General features: G+C 33.3%; 1 protein-coding gene across 3 annotated transcripts in view; it reads right to left on the reverse strand.

The window, feature by feature from the left end:
- Window positions 1-23094, reverse strand: part of srcin1b (SRC kinase signaling inhibitor 1b) — a 79459-nt gene extending 56365 nt beyond the window's left edge. For all 3 annotated transcript variants that reach the window (XM_051098001.1, XM_051098002.1, XM_051098000.1), the window contains exon 1: window positions 22799-23094. The gene's annotated coding sequence lies outside the window, so the exon portion shown is untranslated. The remainder of the gene's footprint in view (window positions 1-22798) is intronic.
- Between the last annotated feature and the right edge of the window lie 3206 nt (window positions 23095-26300).

Consider the following 26300-nt stretch of genomic DNA (forward strand, 5'->3'; position numbering starts at 1 on the left):
ATTAAGTACTACTACTACTACTAATAATAATAATAATAATATAAAATATAAAATACAAAATAAATAAATCAATTCATTACTTCACTAAATCTAGGTACTAAAATGTTTTTAGAATATTGCTATGTTGTTGCCAGGTAACCAAAGAATGTCCACCCTCAAAATAAGTGAGTTTGTGCAAATCATAATCTGAAGAATGAGCAATAATAATATTCCTTCCATTAGTGACCGATCCAGTAGTTTATGAAGCAACCATGTAAAGTGATGCTAAAGACGTGCCATAAATCCTGATGTCTTCACACAGCAGTGTACGATACAGTCATATCTCTCAAACCCAACAGGAGGGAAAACTGACATGTTAAAGGAGGGAAGAGGAAATCAGGGATGTAGATAAGATGGAGAGATGGTGGGACGGAAATTGTCTGATGATGTGATAAAGGTTGAACACGATAAAACGAGCAGGTTGTTATACCGCCTGGCAACCGCGTGCTGATCGAAGGATTATGATACGTGTGTGTTTTGCTGGAGGATATATAGCACAGCGAGCTCTAGCACATGTCAGCCAACACTAATGCTGTCTGACCTGTCAAACACACAGACTACAGCCTCTGGACTCGCTCACAATACCGTTATTAAGCCGAGAACGACGTCATGCACGCAGAAAATCATTATACCACCAAAGAGAGATGCATTTTGATAATTTCTGTATTGCATTAATACACAGCAACAATGTGAGTGCTTAAAAAAATAGGGACATAAGAGCAACAGAATTACTTGTAATAATAATAATAATAATAATAATAATAAAAGTCATTATAGTAATTATTTTTATTATTATTATTATTATTAATTAATTATATTTTTTTTAAACACCACAGGACTATGTAAATGTGGCAAACACTATTAAAAAATAATAGCTATATAAATAAACTAATAAATAAATAACTAAATAAACAGAAATACTAAAATTACTTTAAATATATAAAATAAATAAATTAGGTACATAAAAAATTAATTAATTAAAAGTGGCAATTAACTAAAAAAAACTGGTGAACACATTAATAATTACATAAACTACTAATTAAATAAATAACAAAAATACCAAAATTAATTTAAATAAATAATTAAATAAACAACTAGTGCAAATAAATAGGAGCACAGAACCGCATAATTACTTGTAGTAATAATATTAATAATTATTAGTAATATAAAAAATTAAATGACAAATAAATAAATAAAAACAAATACACACAACAAAAAAATAAAGCAAATAAAGATAAAATTAATTAAAAGAGGCAATTACCTGAAAAAAAACACTATTTAAAAATAATTAATTATATAAATAAACTACTAATTAAATAACTAAATAAACAAAAATAAATAAATAAATGACAAATAAATAAATAAATAAAAACAAATACACAAACAAATAAAAAAATAAAGCAAATAAAAACTAAATTAATTAATTAAAAGAGGCAGTTACCTGAAAAAAAATAGTTTTTAACACATTAAAAATATTAAATATATAAACTTCTAATTAACTAAATAAACAAAAATACTAAAGATACTAAAAATAACTAAATAAATAAACTAAATAAATAAGAACAACCAAACAAACAACTAAATAAAAAAATAAGGAAAACAACCAAATTAATTTTATTAAAACTTATTAGGAACTATTAAATTACTTATATATAAATACGAAAAACTAAAATAAATACTACATAAAACTAAATAAACACTAAAATAAAGCTAAATAAATTAATTAAATGATAAAATAAACTAAAAACTTAATTAATTAATGCCACCTTCCCTTTCTGTCCCAGTTTGTAGCTTTAAAAATACAATTAAATAAATTAACGTAATAAAATAAAATAAATAAACACATCTGCTCACCCAACTTAAAAATAAAGTGATGCAGCCCTCATTCAAGACATTATAGCAGGTCGAATGTGAAAATAAGCTGGAGAAAAACTCTAAAGAAAGCTGGCAACAAAACAACTCAAAAAAAAATGTGTTTTTTTTTTCATAGGTGTTGTGGAGACACAACACCCACCGAAGAGCCCAAAATAGAGGCCCAAACTAATAAAGACACCCAAAACAACACAACCCACAGAAGAGATGGGAGATCAAAGGAGAAAACATTATATTAGCATACCGCTGGGAGGAAATATAAATGGAGGAAGCGTTTCAGAGAGTGAGAGGAATAGATTAATCTACAGATAGTCATAGAGTCCATCAGACGCTGATCTACTACAAAACCTTCTCCACACCAGAGCAGCTGGGATTAATGAGATGCCACGTGGGCGGAGACTAGAGCAATCAACCAATGAGAGCATTCTAACAACGTGCCACACCTATTTATCTCCTTGTTCTGTTTTTTTTAAACAACAACCACAAGAATTGTCTCAAATGTTTAAATAACTCAGTATTAGAAAATCTGCATTACTATAATAGGTTTAGCACATTTTCAAAAGCATATACATTAAAAAGCACAACAGTAGTGCACTATATTTCAAGTCTTCTAAAGAAATACGATGCCATATAAAAGCTGCAAACAACATCATGAATCAGAAAGCTGAAGCACTCTAAAACACACTCCCATCTCATTATATAGCCTGATGCTGAGAGCTGAAGCAACCGCACTATTGAACTTTCTAGGGACACAAGGCATGTCTGTCAGTGTGTAAACAGTCTTCCCAGCTGGGCTAACACACTTTTCCCTGCCAGAAGGCAAGGACAGACACAAGCAATGTGAGGTGAGCACACAAATACAACCAGACACAGCTCTACTTAACATTTAATGCTAATTACAGATCATTTATTCATAACGCTAGCTGCTTGTAGGAAACCAACAACTGGGATGGAGTCAAGTAAACAATACACCTGCTAAAGAAGGTAATTACTCACAGTATTATTAGGCTACCTCAGTGTTGCCAAGTCTGCGGTTTTCCCGCAGAATTGGGCTATATTAACACTGCTGCCACTAATAATGTGATATTGTTCTCCTGGAATGCAAATTTTACCAGGGGACCCCCACGGAAACATGATTGGGCTAGTTTTGAGGAGCAACTGGGTGGGTTTTGTTTGAAAGCCTGGCAACCCTGGGCTACCGCTAGCAAACGGCTAACCATGTCCCTTAAGTGGCTCCGTAGAACATGTTATTTGTTTTCCGTCCCTTTCCGGCCCAGTGTTGCCAAGTCTTCATTTTTCTGCGGAACTGAGCTACTTTAACACCGTTGCTGAAGGTTGTTTTTCATGTCTGCAGGTTTAAGCGAGCCCAATAACATGTTATTTATTCCCTGGAATGTGAATTTTACTAGGGGAATCCCCCCAAAAACATCTATTTTACCCCTGAAATGCAATTTTTACTGGGGACCCCCACTGAAACATGATTGGGTTAGTTTTGAGTAGCAATTGGGCGGGTTTTGTTTTGAAAACCTGGCAACCCTGGGCTACCGCTAGCAAGTGGATAACCATGTCCCATTAGTGGCTCTGTAGAACAAGTTACTCGTTTTTCAAGCCTTTCTGAATGCGGATTCATGCTTTGGCCCAGTGTTGCCAAGTCAGCGGTTTTCCCGCAGAATTGGGCTGCTTTAACACCGTTGCCACTGGTTGTTTTTCATGTCCGTGCATTTAAGCGACCCCCGATAATGTGATATTTTTCTTCTGGAATGCAAATTTTACCGGGGGAACCCTGCCAAAAAACTTGTATACTACCCCTAGAATGTGATTTTTACCAGGGGACCACCACCGAAACGTGATTCGGCTAGTTTTGAGTAGCAATTGGGTGGTTTTTTTTTTGAATACCTGGCAACCCAGGGCTACCGCTAGCCAGTGGCTAACCATGTCCCTTTAGTGGCTCCGTAGAACGCGTTATTCGTTTTATGTGCCTTTCCAAATACGGATTCACGCTTCGGCCCAGTGTTGCCAAGTCTACGGTTTGCACACAAAATTGGACTACTTCAGCACCGTTGCTGTGGGTCGGTTTCATGTCCGTGCATCTAAGCAATGCCAATAGTGTGATATTTATCCCCTAGAGTGCGAATTTTACCAGGGGAACCCGCCTAAAAACTTGTATTTTACCTTCCAGATTGCGATTTTTACTGGGGCACCCCGAACTAAACATGATTGGGCTAGTTTTGAGCAGCAATTGGGCTGGTTTTGTTATGAATACCTGGCAACCTTGGGCTACCACTAGCAAGCAGCTAACTATGTCTCTTTAGTTGCTCCGTAGAATGTGTTATTAATTTTCCGTGCCTTTCCGGATATGGATTCACGCTTCAGCCCAGTGTTGCCAAGTCTGCATTTTTCCTGCGGATTTGTACTACTTTAACACCGTTGCCACGGGTTGTTTTTCATGTCCACGGGTTTAGGCAATCCCAATAACGGGATATTTATCCCCTGAATGCGAATTTTACCAATGGGAACCCTGCCCAAAAAAAACGTGATTTTTACTGCGGAATCCCCACCGAAATGCAACTGGGCGGGTTGTGTTTTGAAAACTTGGCAACCCTGTGGTTCGGGCACACCCGTAATGCACCCACAAATGCAAAACATTAGGAAAAAATATATTTAATTTGTGTTTTTAATAAAGATTTAGTACTTTGGTTGTGTTTCTGACATTTTTATTAAATTTTATTATCTATATACTGTAGTTTTTATTAATTTAAGTAATTTTAGTACATAAATAAAAATGAGAAATGTTGCTTTGACAGCTATATAGTTGTAACAAAAGATTTTTTTATGGGTTTTAGTTTTTAGTTAAATGTTATAATACTCTAAAACCCCAAATATACGCAATCATAATAGCAAACAAATAATACAAAAAGCAAGTCATTTCTACATTTCTACCTGAAACTGATACATAGATTTCCACTTTAGCAGCAGACAAAGACACAGAGAGAAAAGGTTTTCAAGGTTTATCAAAACTATGAACAAGCTACCAGGACTGACAGGAAAAATTACGCCTTGATGGCCACCAATAACTTCAAGCAACATCAAAGCTGAAGTGTGTAATTTGTGTGCCACTGGCTGCACCAAACATAATAATAATAATTATATCCAAACAGGCTTCCTATCAGCCCTTGTGCCCAGCCAACATCTACCGCTCAGATAAATATTATTATTGGTAGTCGTGCATTTACACCAGTGGTTGAGACAGAGGTTGACATGTTATTCCTTTCAAACAAAAAGCAAAGTTAAAAGCAGCACAGAATTCAAGTTACACACTTTAACTTTTAGGCCCAGAGTAAAGCAAACCATTGTGACAACCAATCAGCAGCTAGCAGAGCCCTCAAAAGAACCAATCAGTGCTTTGCAGAGCCACATAAGCAGTTACAGTATAAAATGCCAGGGTTATTAGAAAGCTAAATTAGTTCTGTTCTCTCTTTGCTTATTCTCTGTCCTTGATTGTGACCGCAGATATCATGCAATCGTCTATGATGACAAATGAACTTGGCTACTTATCACCCATCTGATGTCTATTTTGACAGAGTGCACAAAGATTGATTACCACCCAATTTAAACACTCCTCAGACAGACACATAAAGCAAGTGTGGCGTGACAGGTGTTTGACCCCCGGCGCCTCGGACGCCTCGAAGCAGGTATGAACGATCGGCCGTAAGCGTCGGGGGATTCTGGGAATTCTCGCCTGAGGGGAGTCAGTAAAGTGGCCTGGAGATTAATGACCCTTCGTTTAGTGTCAGGAACAGATGAGAGATGATGAAAGCTGGTGAAAAATAACAGGAAAAGTGAAGTGCAAGAAAGAAACTGGGGTTCATTAGAGGACTGTGAGGAAATTATGTGCTCTTACACAATGTTCTATAAAAGGAAAATTATTTATTGCGTTATTAAATTATTAAATATAATTAAATATATGAAATTACATACTAATTTATATAAGTGGCATTTCAAACTTATAATAATAATAATAAATTATAATTAAATCAACTTATAATAATAATTACAATATAATATAGAAGTAACGTAACTTATATAATTTATAACTTGCTTAATAGTTTAACTGTAGGAAATTATAAATGAATAAAAAATAAATTAAATCTATAAAATATAATATATTTAATATTTCTATAAATTATCTGTATGCTGTATCAATGAAAAACATATTTAAACAACTTACTAATAGCATCAGTAGGAAATTATATAAATGAATAAAAAATAAATAAATATCAAAAAGTAATACAATATATGATATATAAACATGTATAACTTGCTTACTAATTTAACTGGAGGAAATTATATGAATAATAGTAAAATAATAATAATAATAATAAAGAAATATAAAAAATATAAAAAATATAATATATAACTTAATCTTCCTGGAAATAATCTGTGTGTGGTATCAATGAAAAAAATCATTTATTTAAACAACTTGCTAATTTAAAAGTAGGAAATATATATATATATATATATATATATATATATATATATATATTTTTTTTTTTTTTTTTTTTTTTTTTTTTTAATTAAAATATATGATTTATATAACATAATACATCACTTGCTTACTAATTTAACTGGAAATTATATAAGTGAATTTTAAAAAATTAATCTAAAAAATATAATATATAATTTAATATTTCTGGAAATAGTCTGTATGCTGTCTCAATGAAAAAATAAATCATTTATTTAAACAACTTGCTAATTTAACAGTAAGAAATTATGACAAAAAAATACACATAAAATATATAATATAATATAATTTTAATATAATATAATATAACAAAGAAATATTATTATAAAATAAATATAAAAATAATTAAATATAATATATCTTTGGAAAATTACTAAGAAATCAATTAATTAGACAACATTGATTTAAGTGAAGGAGATTATATAAACAAGTAAAAAATGAATATAAAAAAAATAAGTTACACATAACATAATATATAATTAATATATATTTTTGGAAATATTCTGTATACTGCATCAAAAAAAATAAAGACAACCTATTATATGAAATTATATGAACATATAAAAATAAATATAAAAATAATTAAATATGATATTTCTGGAAATAATATGTACACTGTATCAATGAAAAATTACTAATAATTAATTAGACAATATATTGATTTAACTATAGGAGATTATATAAATAAAAAGAAATATAAAGATAAATAAGTTAAATATATAATATAATATAATTAATATAATATGTGTTGATACTGAATGAATAAAATAAGTACATTAATTAAATAAAAATTAAATGAATAAAAAAATAGATTCAGTATGGAAAAGATGATATTGTGTTTGACAGAAACATGTTTCAGATTTATTTCCTAGTCACGTTTCAGTCCTGATTATAATCTTACAGCATAATGAGAAACAACCCAGAATCCTTGACCGCGCGGTGGGCGTGTCCAGAGTTTCTGATTATGACATCATAATGGAGGTCATCACTCATGGTGACAGTGACCTCGCTATTAAACACTGCCATGGACACTGAACACACACCGTTTGTGCTGTAGATTGAGCAAACAGGCTGAGAAAAAAAGAGGCAATAATAAGGATTATGCACTGGGTTTAATAATATGATACCATAATGCAAAAATCTAAAAAAGATGATCAATCATCTACAGGTGTTTAATAAAGCAGTCCGGACTGTGCTGGGCTTTAATATCCAATCCAAAAGTAATAGAGAAGTTCTAATTTCTAAATGAAAATGAAAGAAAATCAGAGAACATATGAAAAACCTTATGCTGTTTGACAGCAATTTACTATGCGGTTACAACATCTGCACCCCAGCAGCGAATCTCATGATCTGTTATCAGGCGCAACTACCAGGGATTTCCCACCATCAGATGAGAAACTGATGAAATCGCAAGAATCGGTGGGAGAATGTTTTTAACCAATGAAAAATAAAGTCAAAAGACCTTGTTTATAAAAACATGTGATTAGATTTGATTCTACACTACTGTTCAAAGCTTTGCAGCTGGTAGAATTTTAAAATGTTTTTGAAAGAAGTCTCTTACACTCACAAAGGCTGCAATTATATGATAAAAAATACAGTAAAAAGTGCAATATTGTGAAAAAATATTATGATTTAAAAGAACTATTTTCTAACTCAATATATTTTAAAATGTAATTTATTTCTGAGATGCAAAGCTGAATTTTCACCATCATTACTCCAGTGTCAGAAATCATTCTAATACTACGAAAATCACTTTTTTCAGTGCAGTTCAAAAGTTCCTCGCAAGAAACTGGGGTGCGAGATATGCGAACCCCAAATTAAAGATATCATGATACTGCAGTGATGTCATAGAGGAAATGAACAAGCAATTATAACTTGAGGCTGATATTTCAGAGTACATGAAACACCTGCTGGAAGGTGAAAGACTGATTAGATACTAATCAGCGTTAGCAGATAAACCAGCGGGACATAAACACACACTTGCCAAAGTGGAAGGTGGAATAAAACTCCAACTAATTCTGCTTGTTATCCAGCACAACGTATTACGCACACACCGAAGAGGCATGTTGCTGTGGGAAAATAACGAGGAAACTATCTAATTATAAGTATGAGCATTAAATCATCGCGGCGACGGCTGAATGTTAATTAATTTCGCCACGAGGAGAAACCCGTATCACGGAAATCGTCAGTGGACTGAGATTTCACACCAGTAGATTTAAATGAGGCACAAAATCTGACCCCCTCCCCACTACGTTTTAATTAACATCTCTTCCTCTGGCTCTCAGGAGTCTCTCGGCGGAGACGGGATCCTGTTTAACCTTTGACCTTGTGACAGACCGCCCGCAGGGGGCTTTAAACGGCCAGAGATGGAGGATTGACACTAATGTAGCCGGTCTCGGGGTCAGTCCCCTCGTGAGAAGCACCGGCGGGTGTCAGAGGACGTGTCTTAAATGAATAAGCATCCTATTTGCATGGTTTATCAGCGGTAAAACATGCTACGCTGACCTCGTGTCTTCTAGCGATAACGGAAAACAGATTTAATGGCTACTTGCGGCGACCGCGGCACTTTCGTCTGTAAGCACGTGTGTAAAACCGTCAGCATGCATATGGACTTCAAAATCAGCAAATGGGGTCACAGGTGTTGTGTGAAAGAATTAGAAACATGTCCACAAGACCAAATTTGGTTAAATATGCATGCACATTAACCTGTAGCAATGCAGTTTTGGCTGAAAAGATTAAATGTCATGTCATATTTTACTGAAGCACTGCTTTATGAAACTTCAAAACCTTTCCAAATCATTTGTATTGAAACAGTGATTCAGAGCATGTATCAAACTACCAAAGTCATGTGATTTCAGTAAACGTCTTAACTGTTTCGAAATTTCAATGGTTTGCAGCTGTGAACCTGTGAATCGTGCGAGTTCATAGAGATCGCCCCCCAGAGGTGAAACACTGAACCAGCATCTATGGTTTTTCCTTAATCTTGAATCAGTTTTATTAATTTGCAGACATTTTTAAGAGACATTTGTGTAATTGAAAGGGTGAGTAGTAGTTAATAGCCTCTTACTGGTCTATTTAGACAAGCTTTCCATAAAACAAATAAAAATATAGCTGCAAGCAGTGATTACGGGGGTTCAAGCGCTTTAAGGCGTTTAAGCACATATGAAAAAGACATTATTTAGCAAGCGTGTAACCAACTAAATCAATGATTTTAACCCTTTAACTGTCACTCCCATTTTTTAATACAGATATAAAGACTTAAATTTTTATAATTCATGAATGAAAATATTTTGTAATATACATTTTGATGTACATTTTCCGTGGCAATGCAATGTCTGATTTTAAAATGGCTTTCAAATTTTGAGATTTTAAGTTTTGAACTAATATATAATTTCTTATGATTTCTAAATTGTAATAGGTAAAAAGGCAATGAAGAAAGTCTTTTGTGACAAAGGTCAGAACTCATGTTATGATGTAGATTTTTTAAGTTGCACTCTTAACATATATTAATCTATTACTTTTCCTACATGATTTGTAACACAAAAATATGGTAAAATATCTATTTAGGTCTTAGACCTTTCCAATGATGTGTAGATTTATTTGTAATATGGTGAAGTAAACTTAGGCGTCCCCTCTGGCAAATCCAGGTAATTTACCATAGAAATCTTATGGGTTTTTTTTTAACATTTATGACTGTGGTCCGATTTCCTTAAAATTTTTATTTGATAATTACTGACCTAGAGAGTCGCAAAAGTAGTTTTTTTTACATCTTCTCAATCATTTAACAAACGATTTGATTGACAGCAATGGTTCTAGAGGCAAAGTTGTCTAGAATGAGGAGTTCTGTGATATGATAGGTATATTGCGAATATGTGCGAAAAAACACACAGTGTACAATCGTTTACGCCCTTGAAAAACGCGATGTCACCCTCCAAGTGGCTGGTTTCTTTCAAATTTCTCTCAGATCTTTGGGGCCGTGAGTCAAACGGGCCCACTAAGTTTCGTTCCAATCGGCCTCCGTTAACCTTGTTTAATCGGTGGTCAAACTACATTGGCCAATGGTGCTTGTGGCACTTTGGACCAAGACTGTGCACAGCAATTTTCACGTTGATAAGACAAATGGTTGCGTAGTTATAGCCAATGTTTATGTTTTTTCCCTCTTATAGCGCCACCAAGTGGCCGAGCTCCGCAATTTTTGTCCTGTGACCTCAGATTGAGCTCTTACACACGTGTTCTGAGTTTGGTGAGGATATCTCATTCCGTTTAGGAGTTATAGGCATTTTACAAAAAGTGGCCCCGCCCCTTTCAAACGTTTTGGCATACTTTTGCTACTTTTTTTTTGATAATTATTAATATTCACTCTCCGGAGAATCTTTCAGCACTGGTTTCCGATCGGGCAAAAAACCTAAGACTCGTTTGCAAAAGTAGTTTTTTCAAAAAATCCAAAATACCTAAAAATTTCGACATAAGACACTTGAGCCTGCGACTGTCAGTTTCGCAGAGCGATTTCGTACTTTTGATTACTGTAGCGCCCCCGTCAGGCCGATTGGGGTGAGAATTGATGACTTTATAGGCCAGGGGTGGCAAACGTGCGCTTGAACAACTAACAAGCCCTGAAAATTAATAATATTTTTTTTTTTTAAAACCTATATTATACAAACACTTAATATTTAATGGTATTTTATTACTTTAATTGCATGTAATGTATTATACTTTCAAAAAAGCATTTGCAATGGGTTTGTAAAAGCTGTTTTTATGCATGTTTTGGCCTGAGTTTTTGTTACTTTACACAGTTTTGACAAGCAGGCGTCACCAGCGTGTGGTGTTTCGAGCACTTCGAAACTGAATCATTTTACGAAGCAGTTGGTTCAGTTGATTCGAAGCTTCGAAAAGGTTTGTTTCTCACATCATAGAATAGAATGTAGAATAGCACTCTACTTCGTGAGCATTCGTGAGATTAGAACGCCATCTAAGCTCAGAATCGATTCGAGAGAGAATTGCGATGCATTCGGAAAATCTCAGAAACGATTCACGAATCGCGATGCATTGACTTGTCACAGCCCTAGTTGAAACGCAGAGAATTTCAGTTCATTTCGCCTCACGTAACTACTTTTTGAAATTGAAATAAAATCTTTACATCACTCAGGTCTGCATCTAAACAATTCAACTGAAAGCAAACTCTGGAACGAATCACTTTCAGTGTGACTGGTGAGTTTTAGATGAAGGAACTGCCTAAAACACACTATCAGCCACACAGACACATGCTAAAATTCACTCAGAACAGCTTAGGTCAGTAGGAAACCACCTAAAACAACCTAACAACCACATTCACATTGATAAGCTTAGGCCAGTAGGGAATTACTTAAAATGATTCAGTTGCAAACGATTCACTTCTGGTGAGAGTGAAATTCGACTCAGCATGACGAAGATCCAACCAATATTTCTATGTACGTCACAGTTGAAGTCAAAAGTTTACATACACCTTACAGAATCTGCAAAATGTTAATTATTTTACTAAAATAAGAGGGATCATACAAAATGCATGTTATTTTTTATTTAGGACTGACCTGAATATTTCACATAAAAGATGTTTACATATAGCCCATAAGAGAAAATAATAGCTGAATTTATTAAAAAATAAAAAATGACCCCGTTCAAGTTTACATACGCTTGATTCTTAACGCTGTGTTGCAGATTTTTGCAAGGTGTATGTAATAAATAAGCAATAAATACCAATTTATTTCACAGATTGAGAATGCAGAAAGAAGTAGTTATTATCCTGGTTGTTCATAATGTCAATATCGTACCTTTTAAACATGATTTTCTTCTTTGCAGACTGACATTGACTGTTTAATCAGAGGCATTTGGCACCTTACACTTGAAGACTTAAAATGCCAGTGCAACAGTGCTAATTATACTATTGCTCACTCGAAAAAACACACTCCTACATTCTTACTAGACAGAGAATGAGACATGGAGAAACAGAGAGAAGCAGGGCAGCAGTCATCCTACATCATATGAAAGTCTGAATGGAGGGATTTGAGTGCCCACATCATCATGACATCAGAGCATGAAGAGACAATTTGCATGATTTTTTTAGTGTGTGTGAGGTATATGCGAGAGGTCTGGGCGTTTAAAAATACTCGCACGGCTCCGGAGGCATTTAACAGCCAGCGACTTCAAAAATGTCCGGAAAAAGAGAGAACGCGAGAGAGAAAAGGATGATGGAGAAGAGAAGCACGCAACCCACTTACTGTACAGCAGCACCGCTGCAGGGGCCTTCAAAGGAAACTCTGCCCTGATATGAAAATCCATAATCCTAACAGTAATGAGAGAGAAAGAGAGAGAGAGACAGGGTGAAAATGAAAGAGAGTCGCTGTCTTCCTCTCCGCACTGTCTTTTCTGACAAGAACGCGAAGCCTCGCGGGAGGAGAAACTGTCGTGTCAGATAATTGTCTGAACAAAACAAAATATTCGGAAAGAAGAAAGTACGACGCTTGTGTAATATAAATAGCCGACCGTCTTCGTTCACACTGATTTGTGACTTTAATCAGAATATCTAGTGCTGATGTCTTCAGCGACATATTGCTCAATCTTCAGGTTAGTCATTTGAAGAAACCTCTCACCGTGAGTGTGTAATAAGTTTTTAGCTCTAAGTGAATTTTAGCCTGTTGCTATGCAGTGCTGTTCAATCAGAACACATTTGCAACCACAGCAACAGCTTAACAATTACCCACAACTAAAATATAAAAGTCTATTTTACAAACTGAACTCCCAGTGAGTGATGCTGATGGAAAGATCCATAACCCAAATGAAAGACTGTAAACACTCTCCTCCCTCTTGTCATCTCATCACTTCATATTTTACTGCTTTACCAGCAGCGTGAGGTTTTAGCGTTTGAAGCGTTCAGCAGGAGTAGCTCAGTGAGGGACTGAATCTCTGGAGACGCAGGTATAAAGAGGGTTGGGAGGAATTTGTTTTATCTGGGAAAAGGTGCTGTGAGATTTGTTAGCGCGGTTAAGGGGAAATGTGGTTTCTTGAATGTAAAAGCATGCCTGCAGAAAATAAAGCTTAATAGCAGCTGAGATAGATAGATAGATAGATAGATAGATAGATAGATAGATAGATAATTTGCATGTTGTAAATTGAGTCAGCTTTGACATTTTGTAAGTGAGATGTCAGATAAACAGTTCAGTCTCACGTCTTTAAAGCCAGCGCTTGGTTTATCTGGTCTTATTCACTTGCCATTTAGCAGACGTTATTCATCCAGAGAGGCTTATGGAGCATCAGTGCTCAGTCATGCTCAAGGTGAGAAGGTCAGACTGATCGCTGATCCTCTCCAGCTCCTCTATCACCTCGGCTGAGAAACCAACTGACAACATCTGTGTTTGCAACCGAGAGTCTTAAGCGAGAGTCTTCAGCCGTCCGCTGGGTTCTGATACGAGCTGTTAAAAGTATGAAGGTCAGACAGATCAGAAGAGACTAGCAGCTGCCATAACAATCGCTGTTCTAGAACAAGACAAAGAGCAAACTAAAGAAAAAACAAAAGGAGAGAAATTTGTTTGTGTTTGTTACTACATGTCCGGGTATCCTTTGATATAACACTGTAGGTAAATGGAACGATAGAACGATAGATAGAACGATAGAACGAAAGATAGATAGATAGATAGATAGAATGACCACAATACAGAGCGAAAGATAGATAGGATAAAAGAAGGAATGATAGATAGATAATAGATGATAGATAGATAAAATACAGAACGAAAGATAGGATGAAAGAACGAACCATAGACAGATAGATAGATAGATAGATAGACAACAAACAGTACAGAATGAAAGATAGATAGGATGAAAGAAGGAACAATAGAACGACAGAATGATAGAATGATAGATAGATAGATAGATAGACAGATAGACAGATAGATAGATAGATGGATAGAGCGACCACAATACAGAACGAAAGATAGACAGGATAACAGAATGAAGAAAGATAGATAGATAGATAGACAGATAGATAGACAACAAACAATACAGAGCAAAAGATAGATTGTGAATTTTTTTTTTTTTTGAAATATTCTGAAATATTTTTACTATTTAAAATAACTGCTTTCCATTTGAATATATTTTAAAATATAATTTATTCCTGTGAGAAGATAGATAGATAGATAGATAAAATGATAGATAGATAGATAGACAACAAACAGTACAGAACGAAAGATAGATAGGATGATAGAAGGAACGATAGAATGACAGAATGATAGATAGATAGATAGATAGATAGATAGAATGACCACAAACAATACAGGACGAAAGATAGATAGGATGAATGATAGAACGATAGACAGAACAATAGATAGAACTCTAGAACTCTAGAACTCTAGAACGATAGAACGATAGATAGATAGATAGATAGATAGATAGATAGATAGATAGATAGATAGATAGATAGAATGACCACAAACAATACAGGACGAAAGATAGACAGGATGAAAGGATGAACGATAGAACGATAGATAGATAGATAGATAGATAGATAGATAGATAGACAGACAGACAGATATAGATAGAAAAATAGATAGACAACAAATGCAGAAGGAAAGATAGATAGGATGAAAGGAATGACAGAATGATAGAACGATAGAACGACAGATAGATAGATAGATAGATAGATAGATAGATAGATAGATAGATAGATAGATAGATAGATAAAATGATAGATAGGTAGATAGATAGATAGATAGATAGATAGATAGATAGATAGATAGATAGATAGAACAATAGATAGAACGATAGAACGATAGATAGATGAATGATAGAACGATAGATAGAACAATAGATAGAACAATAGATAGATAGATAGAATGACCACAAACAATACAGAACGAAAGATAGACAGGATGAAAGGATGAATGATAGAACGATAGAACGATAGATAGATAGATAGATAGATAGATAGATAGATAGATAGATAGATAGATAGATAGATAGATAGATAGAATGACCACAAACAATACAGAACGAAAGATAGACAGGATGAAAGGATGAATGATAGAACGATAGAACGATAGATAGATAGATAGATACATAGATACATAGATAGAACGATAGATAGATAGATAGATAGATAGATAGATAGATAGATAGATACATACATAGATAGATAGATACATACATAGATAGATAGAATGACCATAAACAATACAGAACGAAAGATAGATAGGATGAATGATAGAACGATAGATAAAACAATAGATAGAATGATAGATAGATAGATAGATAGATAGAAAGAAAGATAGACAACAAAAAATACAGAACGAAAGACAGATAGGATGAAAGGCTGAACGATAGAATAATAGACAGATAGATAGAAAGATAGACAACAAACAATTCGGAATGAAAGATAGATAAGATGAAAGAAGTAAGGATAGAACGATAGATTGATAGATAGCAGCTGTAATTGTTGTATGTGTTGTATTGTACTGTACAGTGTATTTCATTGTATGATGTCAGAGTTCTGCAGTCATTCTGTATTGTTTTGTCTCATAGAAATGCACTGTTGCAGCGCGTCTGTGCGCTGAGAGTCAGTGCATCACAGTAATCCATCTATCCACGGGCGCTGCACATGCGCCTGTCTTCCTAATCCATGCCGTCTACAGGGAGCCACAGTAACAGAGCCTGTCTCTCTTCCCCTATCAGCCTCTTCCACTCCATCTCTCCTGGCACTCATTTACTCCTTAGCCGACTCCCTCCTCTTCCTTCCTCAGTAGTGAGCGAGCGGCTCTTTAATTCCCGTCTCTTCAGCGGGGCGCACGCGGTCACCTCGGCACTGCAGACGGCTCATCTGCTCTAGCGTGATGTTTCTGATGTGGTTGGTATGTTCTGGATGGTACAGTATCTTGCAAATGTGCTAAATCAAGTGTGAGCTTTACAGCGTGTGCGTTAGAGAAAGAGAGAGAGGCCGTGGTCAGCAGAAGCAAAATTTGAGCATGTCAAGCTAATAAAATCACTGCAGAGAGGGCTTTTTCCTGCAAGGTATTGTGTGTACGTGTGTGTATTTGTGCGTGTTTAAATACACGGCTAAGTGATCTATTTAGAAAGCACTTCACTCTTTATCTCAGGCCCAGTACACATTCTGCCAGCATGCCTGTCTTTCCTTTCCACATACTGATGCAATCACGTCACTTTAGATAAAAGCATCAGCCAAATGCATGAATGTATTCATCAAATATACTGAAGATAGAGATGGTAAACAGCAACTGAGGTTTCTAAATACAAATAAATGCCAACAATAAATAAATAAATAAATAGTATAAATAATAGCCTTAATATATAATATAATTTATATTAAATAATATATGAAATTATACATATATATATGTATATATATATATATATACACACACACAAATGTTGTAGTTACTGTATATAGTATATCCACAGTTTGTGAAAATTAAAATATTAAATACAATTAAAAATGTAAAAAAAAAAAAATATCTTCTCATATTTATTGTTTTATTTTTGTATAGTCAAAATTTTGTTATATAATGGTCTTTGCTATTTGCAATGGTTGTGATTTACTAATCAGTTGGGTTTCAAATGTCATAATTATTAGTTATAATAATACATGGAACCTACAACAATTTAAAAAAATACAATAAATTTTATTTTATATATTTTAATAATATTTATTTATTTAGAGGAATTAGTACAAATTAGTGAAATTAGTGACAGTAAAGACAATATCACAAAATATTTCTATTTTAAAAAAAATACCATTTTAGACTTTCTATTCAGATTAAATTACATTTTGATATTTACAGTTTTTACTTTATTTTTGACCCTACTTTGAGCCTACTTTCAAAAACTTTTGAAAAAAAAAAAAAAAATCATACATTTTTTCCCAAATTTTGTACGGCACTGAAATCTCACTTGTTATTATCTATGAATTAAAACACATTTTTGTATTTTGTTTTAAATTGTTGTAGGTTCCGTGTATTATTATAACTAATAATTGTGACATTAATAATTATAATGACATTTGAAACCCAACTGGTTGTGGTTTACCAAAAATCACACTTTGAAAAATAGTAAATCGCAACCATTGCAAATAGCAAACTATAAAATATAATATAACAAAATTATGACTTTACAAAAATAAAACAAAATAAATATGAGAACATAAGATATATAAAACTATTTAACAAATATTTTTTTATATTTTTAATTTAATATTTTAATTTTAACAAACTGTGTATATACACCACAAAGTCAAAAGTTTTTGAACAGTAAAATTAGTAATGTTTTTTAAAAAAGAAGTCTCTTCTGCTCACTAAGCCTGCATTTATTTGATCCAAAGTACAGCAAAAACAGTAATATTGTGAAATATTTTTTATTATTTAAAATAACTGCTTTCTATTTGAAAAAAATAGAATTTACTCCTGTGATAATAAATGTTTTGTGAGCAAATCAGAATGATTTCTGAATGATCATGTGACTGGAGTAATGATGCAAAAAATTCAGCTTTAAAATCACAGGAATAATTTACATTTTTAAATATTTTCAAATAGAACACAGATATTTTAAATATTTCAAAATTGTAGTATTTTTGCTGTATTTTAGATCAAATAAATGCAGGCTTGATGAGCAGAAGAGACTTTTGCAAAACATTGCAAATCTTACTGTTCAAAAACTTTTGACTGATTTTTAAAATGTAAATTTAAAATGTTTAATTTAAAATTCAAACAGCTACAGTTTCTGTAAACAATCCAAAGGGGACAACACAGCAAAATCCTGAGTTTTACACAAACAATTACATTCTTAGCTTGCAAGTCTTTCCCTTCCTTATTCTGTCTGTCCACTTTCATGTCTCTCTCTCTCTTGAACACACTCCGTCTTATTCCTCTGGGTATCTAAATCTACTTCCAACACCAGCTTTTGAAGCTTCATTGACAGAAAGACAGATGTTCATGACATCCCAACAGCAACACATCCGCCTGCTTCTTATTCCTTATTTTTGCTCCGTCATGCACATGCAACTTTTCCTTCTCTCTTTATCTCCAACACCAAACGCGCACCGTCCCATCGAGACGCAAACGCTGTTGTGATGAGTGAAGCGTTACCATCAGACGCCGCGCGACTCTCAGAGGTACGAGATGTACAATCAACAAACCGTACAAATCAAACAAGAAAACACTTGCCTGGCGCAGCGGAGCGGCAGCTACAAATGCTTTGGTGTTTTTGTGTTACGGTCCTATGATGTGATGGGCATCCATCGTGTGAAAATACACGGGTGGAGCTGTAAAGTCTTTAGGGGGTTTGATGCATTTAAGGATCTAATATTACAATCGGATTCTCAGACAAATGTTAATGATGGCAGTCGACCAAGACTTCCATCATCATCCTCTGCCACATATCTGCATCTTAATGCTTTGTATTAGATTGTAAAGCTGAAGTAAAACGGATATGAAACTGATTCTCAATTCCCAGTTTTAACATTCAGAAACAAGTAAGCCATCTGTAAGTTGGTTTTCACAGAGAGTGTAAATGTTTAAAACATTTAAACAAGCAAAATATTTAAATTTGGTTTTGTAGTTTTTAAATTTAAAAATGACAGTTGTATGATCAATTTCAACTGTGTTTACATTCAAATTCAAATCACTGACAGTTTTACTAGTCAAATTCAAATTTAATTCAAATTCGGGAATGGAATGTGAATTTCTAAAGCCATTCTCATTTCCGTTCTGAATGACAGGTGACCTTGCTACAGACATGTCAACAGTACTAACTTTTAACTAACCTGCTTTTAACTAACAAGATTCTCTTCAAACTGTTGCTTTCTTATGACATATACAGTAGAAAAACAGCATTTACACTAATGTGCGCTGTAGTTGAAACACTGAGAATATAACACACTCAACAGATCTTTTTTTTCAATATTGTGATGTACATTTTATGGAAGCCCGTTTATGCCACTGAATAAGAAATAAAAAGGGTAATTGCAACATTGATCTCACAATTCTGACCTTTTTTGTGAGTTTTCAAGTTAGAATTGTCAGATATGAACACGCAATTCTGAGAACATAGTCTTTTTTTCCTTCAAAACTGGACTTTATAACTCGGAATTGCGAGTTATAGTCACATCGTGGAGGAAAAAATATATAAATTTGCAATTGTGAGAAAAAAAAGGTCAGAATTGCAAGAAAAAAGTCAGAAGTTCTAAATATAAACTCACATTTGCTAAAAACAAAAAAAAGAGTCAGAATTCTGAGTTGTTGCAATTCTGATTTTTTTTTCTCTCAATTGTGAGTTTACTTCACGCAATTCTGAGAAAAAAGTCAGAATTGCGAGTTTTTATCTTGCAATTCTGACTTTAGAATTGGCAATAGCGTTTATATCAATTCTGAGGGAAAAAAAAGTCAGAATTGTGAGTTTTTATCTTGCAATTTTGACTTTATTTCTCTCAATGGTGAGTTTATTTCACACAAGAAAAAAGTCAGAATTGTGAGTTTATATTTCGCAGTTCTGACTTTTTCTTAAAATTGTGATATAAACACAATTGCAAGAATCTGTTTCACTCAGATGTTATGAAAACCTGTTTCTGCCACTGAATAAAAAATAAAGGTTATTGTGACTTTTTTTCTCAGAATTGTGAGATATAAACTCGCTTTTGGGAGTTATAAAGTCAGAATTGCGTGATATAAATTTGCAATCGCATGTTATAAAGTCAGAATTTCAAGATATAAACTCACAATTGAGATAAAGTCAGAATTAGGAAATAAAAACTCACAATTCTCGCAAATGTGAGTTTATATCTCGAAATAATAAGAATTAGAATTGCACAAAATAAAGTCAGAACAGCGAGTTTTTATCTTGCAGTTTTGACTATTTCTTGAAATTGAGTTTATATCACAATTCTGAGAAAAAAGTCAGGAACTACGAGATATTTCGAGATATAAACTATTTTTCTTTGAATTGTGATATAAACAATTGCGAGTTATAAAGGCAGAACTGCATCTTTTTATTTCTTGAAATTGAGTTTACATCTCAGAATTCTAAGAAAAAAGTCAGAATTTCAAGATATAAACTCGCATTTGCGAGAAAGTCAGAATTGTAAGTTTTTATCTCGTAATTCTGACTGTATTTCTGACTTTATTGAGTTATATTTTGCGTTGCTGTCTATGCAGGGTCAAAAAGCTCTCAGATTTTATCAAAAATATCTTAATTTGTAAATCTGTATTATGCCGGCCAGTAGATGGTGATGTCACTTTGTAAATAAACACTACGCATCAGCGCACATTCATATAGACTGAAAACATAATATGTATACATATGATTGTGTATACGAAAGATTTGTGATCCATTCGACAAGGGGGCACAAAAGTCGATAATCGATCAGTTTGGCATTTACGCAACCCGACATCATTAACAGTGAAAATTACTTAAATGCTGTATTACACACCTGTTTCCAAACATTTGCATGTTCAGACTCCAAAAACGGCACTGCCGTGTAAATAAATGGCCAAAAAGTTGTTTTTAGTTTAAAACAGTGTTGAGGAAACGCCAGTGGACTTAAAGGAGAAGTCCACTTCCAAAACTAAGATTCACATGTAATTTACTCACCCCCTTGTCATCCAAGATGTTCATGTCTTTCTTTCTTCAGTCGTAAAGAAATTGTTTTTTGAGGAAAACATTTCAGCATTTTTCTCCATATAATGGACTGATATGGTGCCCTGATTTTGAACTTCCAAAATGCAGTTTAAATGCAGCTTTAAACAATCACAAATGCGGTTGTAAACAATCCCAGCTGGGAAAGAAGAGTCTTATCTAGCATAAAGATTGGTTATTTTAAAAAAAATAATACAATTCATATACTTTTTAATGACAAACGCTCGTCTTGTCTTACTCTGCCTGGACTGTTTTTTTCCAGTTCATGACAGTTAGGGTACGCTGAAAAACTTCCATCTCATGTTTTCCCTCAACTTCGAAATCATCCTATATCGCTGTTTTACATTTATTGTTAAAGGTGTTTGATCTTCTTTGCATGTTCACTTTGCAAAGACGGTGTCGGTACTTCTGCAGTGATGTAGGATGATTTTAAAATGATTTTTGAAGTTGAGGGAGAAAATATGATTTGAGTTTTTTGACGTACCCTAACTGTCTTGAACCAGAATACACAGAGTTCAGGGAGAGCAAGGCAAGACGAGCGTTTGAGACTAAAAAGCATTTAAATTGTATTTTTTTTAATTGAAATAACCGATCGTTTCGCTGGATAAGACCCTTCTTCCTCGGCTGGGATCGTTTACAACTGCATTTGGGATCGTTTGAAGCCGCATTTAAACTGTCTTTTGGAAGTTAAAAATCGGGGCGCCACATCAGTCCATTATATGGAGAAAAATGCTAAAATGTTTTCTTCAAAAAACAATTTCTTTACGACTGAAGAAAGAAAGACATGAACATCTTGGATGACAGGGGGGTGAGTACATTATATGGGAATTGTTGTTTTGGAAGTGGACTTCCATGTCACTCCAAAACCATGTACAACTTTCATGCTTCACAGAAGATATTCTGAAAAACGTCCAATGTGGTGTCTTCAAAATTTCTTCTCAAACAAGGTTTTGAAATGACTTGAGGGTAAGTCATTTTATTTTTGAGTGAACTGTCATTCGGCATATATATATATATGATCAGTTGGGCGTTTATGCAACCCGACATTATTTGTCGATTTATCACGGATTGATGGCTTCTCTTCATCCATTCATCCCTTTCTCCACGGCTCAATTCTCGCTCCGCTCACTCCACCTCCTCTGCTGTCACATCTCTTCCCTTCCCTGTTTTCTCAGTCCATCATATATTCCTCTCTCCCTCATCTCGTGGAATGATATTTCCTCTAAAATCAAACTACCAAACACTTCCAGAGCTCTGCTTCCACCTCAGACCTTCCTCAAAAATCACTCCTGATTTTCCCGCAGAGGACGGACTTTTCCCTCTCGGATCACTCTTTCTCCCCGTCTGTCTCTCCGGAGGTCTCACTCTCTCTGCAGTCCGTGAAATGATGGAGAGACAGTCACCACATCCCATCGCTCCGCGGCATTCGCTCGCACACTTACAGGAGTTCATACAGCTTGTGCACAGAGTCCATTACAGTGCATTAACGACATGCATCTCTCACTGACTCTAGAAGACTAGAACAAAAAGTGCCTCATGAATATTGATTTAAATGCAATCGAATCTGGAGGTTCAACACTGACAGGGAAGAAAACGTGGATGCAAATGCTCAGTCAGGGTGAAAGCAGAACAGTTTCTCAGTGGTGGGAATAGATGGGAATGTTCAATCCTTGAGGATAACGGTGATGCAACGGCACATACCTGCTGAGGCTGGTGCTGTCTGTCCTCTCCTCTCCTCCCGTCTGCTCACCCACCCTCGCTTTATCTCTCAGCGCTGTCTTACGCAGCCTCGTCCTCCTTCATTTCTCCTGTAACACCCATCCTGATCTCTCTCTCTTTCTCCCTCTCTGTCTCAGATCCGTGTCTTCGGTGGGAATCGTCTGCACCAGCCTATTGCTGGCCAGAAGTGGTGTGTGTGAATGCCTGTGTGCGAGTGTGTGTGTGTGTGTGTGTGCAGGTCCGCATGGCACAAACCGAGCTCATCTGATATTCATATAAACCCCCACTCCACCAGCAGCCCCCCCTCCTCCTCTTAAAGGTACAGTGAACCGATACACTACACATGGGCTCAGCAGGTTCATGGATTGAACCATCATGAGGGAAAGAGGGGGGGAGGGTCGGATGAGTGAAGAGGGGAAAAAACGAGGGATAATTGCAGGATGGCAACACTACACAAACTACAGAGGCTGATTTGCATATACAGCTTTGAAAAATTAAGCTGTGAGAGAGGAATTGAAATATAGATAACGAAGGTCATCTATAATCAACTGATTAAAGATGCACTGCACATAAATGAGTAATTAAAAATAGTAATTATACTACAATACAGTGTATAAAATAAAGTAGTATTTATATAGTGCTATATAAATAAAACGAAACCACATAAATATATAAAAAGTAATAGAGAATTATATAATACTAATATTTCAATATAAAACAAAACAAACATTATATAAATATATTTATTTTAATCAATAATTTCTCCAAATAACCATTTAATGACATACTGCACAAAAATGAAATAAATATAAAGAAATGCCACAGAATCTAAACTACTATTTATATAAAATAGTCTTTTATTTTTAAATAAAATGTTTTATAAAATTCTTACAAATATTTAATAATATAATATTTATTATATTATATATACACACACACACACATTTACCTTTAAATAATTTAAAATGTTATTATAACAAACATAACAAATATACATTTCAATGTATAATTTAAAATATATTTAAATTTATAATTTAAAATATTTATAAAATTATCACAAATATTTAATAATATAAATCTGATGAGAAATATTATAAATATGTATATTACATTTACTTTTAAATGTTAGAAAATTAAAAAAAATAAAATTAATATTTAACAGTATAAATAAATATAGAAAAAATATTTTATAGAGAGAGGGAGATTGCATTTCAATTTCAATCAATAAAATAAAAAATAAAATATTTATATGAAATATAAATTTATTCTTAAATAATTCTTAAAATGTTTAATAAAAATAATAACATATTTAAGAATATCAATAAACATGATGTAAAAATATAATAAAATTAAATATTATATATATATATATATATATTACATACATATATATACATATACATACATATCATTTACTTTTGAATAATTTAAAATGTTAAAAAATTATAGCAAATATTTAACAGTATAAATAAATATAATAAAAAAATATTGTAGAGAGAGAGACAACACATTTATTCTTAAATAATTATATATATAATATAAATTTAATTATATATATATAAATTGTAAAATAAATAATTATATATATAAATTCCTTAAAATTGTTAGACAATTATAACAAATATTTAACAGTATAAATATAATAAAAAATATTTTATACAGAGAGATTACATTTCAGTTAACCAATAATTTCTCTAATAAGTCAATTAATAACACACTGCACCAAAATGAAATTTTAATTCCCAGATTTTCTAAACAACTGTGTATATTAAAATATTATTTATATCAAATATGTTTGTTTAAAAAATTTAAAATCTTACAGAATTATATATTAATACTAATATCAAAACAATACAAACTACAACATAAAAATGAATGAAAAATGAAAAATTAACAACATAAATATTCTAATACAAATTTATTTAAAAACACGTTGCATAAAAGATTTTAAAATAAAATGTACATAATATTAATATTAAATTATATTATACGTAGCATGCATGTACTGAAAATATATTTATTTTTTAAAATTTAAGTCAAATCAGAATGTAAAAGCAAATTGACATTATGTTGGTCATCAGCTAAAAAAAACTAATCAGCAAAAGCACTTGGGACAGGACAGACGTACTGAAACAGAAGCTGAAATCCAATCCACTTCTGTCACACTAAACTCTCAGAGTCATGTATCATTTGAGCTTCAGACAGACAAGCCATTCCATTCCCATCTAACATCAAAATGCGTTTCATTTTATCCTTAAGACTACAGGAAATATGTAGAAATTGAATGCAACTCAAAGCATTGCATGGCGAGTGGCTACAGATCAGAACTGAGGCCAATTTCATTTCAGTTAACGCTTACTTTAATTTGAAAGGTCAGAATAATAAATAATGATAAATTCTCAGAATGCCTTGCACATTAATGCATTACTAGAACAGTGAATCGATCTCCTGATCCTCCTCAAATGAAACTGATTAATCCATTTTGAGCATCCAGAGGAGCCTCGTGTGTTGTTCTGTGTCTGTGGCCTACATTCAGCACTGCTTCACCTTGCAAACAACACAGTGAAGTACAGTCTGAGTGTGTGTATCATAAATGTGTGTGTGTGTTGTGAAGGTGGAGATGAAGCTTTTATGCAGGTTTGGGGACATTGTTCAAACTTAAATTAATCATACCTCATGAATAAGTTAGAGGGGTGACTGACCGGTTGAGTGTCTGCGGTAGGTAAGGTGGAGCTACGGCAAGCTGGTGAAGACAAAAAGGGACACAAAAGTCACAAGCCAAACAACACTCGACTATATAACGGCTATGTTCAGAATAAACACTGTGAAAAATACTTGATTTGTCTTCTATGAATATAAAACTGAAATCCAAACTTTGTTTGCCTTCATGGTCTCCTTTATTTAGCCTTTTAAAAATATAGAATATAATTTATAAATAAATTAAAATTCAGTTTTATGATATTAAAGTAGATCACACTGATTGTTCAATGTCATTTACAAATAATGTGTAACTGATATAATTATACATGTATAAATATATATTTATACATGAAATTCTACATTATAATTATTTAGAATGTTATGAATAATGAATGATACACTACTATTTTTTCATAACAAACTTACAATTAAAAACAACTAATAAATAATAATAATAATAATACTTTGAATATTATATTTAATAATTAGTAAACTACATTTATAATTACATAATGCAAAAACATAATTGCAAATTCAATGATTATAATGATCTATTTTATATATAAACTTTAATATTATGTATATTTTTATGTAAATATATGTGACAGATTTTTATGAATACACTAAATATTGTAATTAATAAACTACAATACATATATAAAATTTATATATACATACATATACACACACATTCATAATTAAGATATTAATTATAATTAGTAATATAATTAATAAACTACAATAAATACATAAAAAGATGTGTTTGATTTATAGCAAATTCAAC

Source organism: Labeo rohita, chromosome 24, assembly GCF_022985175.1.
Source record: "Labeo rohita strain BAU-BD-2019 chromosome 24, IGBB_LRoh.1.0, whole genome shotgun sequence".
NCBI lineage: Eukaryota > Metazoa > Chordata > Actinopteri > Cypriniformes > Cyprinidae > Labeo > Labeo rohita.